Below are 2,500 nucleotides of genomic sequence, written 5' to 3'. Positions count from 1 at the left end.
ACTGTTGGCCATAATTTCTCAGCGATGGACACAACAGTAGCTAGCGGTCGTCTTTTGCGTGCGACTGGTCTGTTAGTGGTTGTCATCACTTAAAGTATTAGTGCCTCACCACCTCTCTATCAATGGTTGAAAAAAAAGCAGACTTCTGAAGAACAGTAAAGGCTATGCAATTCCAATCAGCAAAACAGAACAATTCAAGAATTCGGTTTTTTTTTCTTCTTCAAATCAAAAAGAAAAAAACAAAACAGCAACAGAATGGAATCAACTGGAAGAGGAAGATGTTGTCAACGCAAGGACCGCCGCAGCATTTAGAGCAGCCATCAACAGTTCCATGTCAGCGGCTGGTTTCCACCATTTGCCAAAAAGAAAAAAAGGGAAAAACAAGAATGTTTGACAAGAACGTTTAAATAAATCTCTCTGGGTAGCGCTTCACAAGGGGCATCCTCTGTGGTGAACGCTCTGTCATATTCCATTTCTCTTATTGAATTGACGAAGTTATTCTGATACGTAATTGCGCTCTCCCAAATATGTTACGACAATGGTCTATGTGGCGCCACCTCTGCAACGCGTCTGATCCTGATCCTGATCCTGATCCTCATTCTGATCCTCATCCAGACCACTTGAAGATGTTTCCAAAAGGACTGCAGGGACCTGAGGGATGTGAGGGAGAAGGAGAAGGACCGACACACACACTGTCCACTGCCACAAAAACAAACCGCCTGGATTTGTGGAGGGCACTCCACAACACCTCGGTTCTCCCCCCTCTCTTCAAGCACTCCTCTCCACGTGTACATGGCGACTGAGAAGAAGAAGAAGAAGATTGATTGATTGATTGAATCTTTAATGGGTAAAGAATTAGGCGCAGTAAAGGCCGTTTTACAATTCTGCCCATTTAACGACACACAGCATAAAAATATATTGTATTCTCCTATCACTACCTTAAGCCTCCTAGCTTGTCCCAGCACAAAACCCACATTGTGTTGTTGTTTTTCCCGTAACGTTAAAAAAAACCACCCACTTTCAGGGTATTCACTTTGGGTTGCTTTGTGTGTGTGTGTGTGTGTGTGTGTGTGTGTGTGTGTGTGTGTGTGTGGTTGTTTTTTGTTTGTTTGTTTGGGTTTCTTTTTTGTTTGTTTGTTTTTTGACGGTAGCATATACTTGTCTTTGGAAACCAGCTCATTTTACTGCATGTAAATTTATCCCCTAAAACCTTCCAGTTTTCCTCCCATTACAAATGAAAGTCCTCAAGTTATCCATTTTACTCCGTGCGAATATGAAACCCTTGAACATACCCAATTTATTCCAGGAAACCCTCTGAACATTTCTATTTTATCCTCATGCAAGCATATCCTTTAAGATATTCCATTCTGCCCCAGCAATGCAAATAAAGTACTTGAAACTTTGCCATTTTGTCATAGTTTTTATGAAAGCAGAACCCATGAAAATCTCCATTCACCCCATGATAAATGCTCTTGAATTCTTTCATTTTACTCCATGGATATGAAGCCCCTGAGCGCCATCATTTATACACACACACACACACACACACACACACACACACACACACACACACACACACACACACACACGTGTGTCTCAGCTGGTCTCTTTGTTATTTTTTGCACTAGATTTTTAGTTAGCATGGCCAGAAATACATGTGTGTGTGTGTGTGTGTGTGTGTGTGTGTGTGTGTGTGTGTGCGTGCGGGCGAGCTCGCGTGTATGTGTGTGTGTGTGTGTGCGCGCGCATGTGTGCATTCGTATGAGCGTGTGGGTGGGTGCGTGAGTTCGTGTGTGCGTCCGTGTGCGTGTGTTGGGGTGGTGGTGGGGGCGGGGGGTATCCGGGGTAGCTGTTAGAATGATGGTGTGTTTAGTGCTGTAGATGCAAGCAGTGTGTTGTGGCGTAGTGCTTTTTTTTCTCTTTTTTTTCTGTGGCCGCTTCCAGACGCGCTTGGGTCAGTGTTAGATAGCTGTCCAGATGAACTGGACACACCCCTATCCCTTTGCTGATTGGTAAAAAAAACAAAAAACAAAAAACAAAAAAAACAGCAGCTTTGAATGTGTTCAGCTGATTGTGGTTACAACTCTAGTTAATGAACACTTGAGTTGTGTTTGGCTTTTTGCTTCTGTCTCTCTGTCTCTGTCTCTGTCTCTCTCTCTCTGTCTCTGTCTCTCTCTCTCTTGTTTGTCTCTCTATGTGCCCTTGCCTCTCTGTCTCTGTCTCTCTGTCTCTGTCTCTCTGTGTCTGTCTCTCTCTCTCTGTCTCTCTCTGTGTCTCTGTCTCTGTCTCTCTCTCTCTCTCTCTCTCTCTCTCTCTCTCTCTCTCTCTCTGTCTGTCTGTCTGCGTGTGTGTGTATATGTGTGTTTATATGTCGGGAAGAGACAGGAAAAAAAAAAGAGGAGGGGGGGGGGGGGGGGGGGGGGGTCAGGGTACATCGAGAATACCATGCAGTTTAATGTTCGAACATTTCCATATTTGAACAGAACGTATGATGTGTGTG

General features: G+C 44.1%; 1 protein-coding gene across 3 annotated transcripts in view; it reads left to right on the top strand.

Annotated features, from left to right (window-relative positions):
- LOC143301225 (liprin-beta-2-like) overlaps positions 1-2,500 on the top strand; it is a 90,514-nt gene that overhangs the window by 69,095 nt on the left and 18,919 nt on the right. The gene's annotated exons all lie outside the window — the stretch shown is intronic.

This window comes from Babylonia areolata, chromosome 27, assembly GCF_041734735.1.
Source record: "Babylonia areolata isolate BAREFJ2019XMU chromosome 27, ASM4173473v1, whole genome shotgun sequence".
Lineage (NCBI taxonomy): Eukaryota > Metazoa > Mollusca > Gastropoda > Neogastropoda > Buccinidae > Babylonia > Babylonia areolata.
The sequence above is the reverse complement of the archived record's forward strand: the minus strand, read 5'-3'. Positions and strand labels throughout refer to the sequence as shown.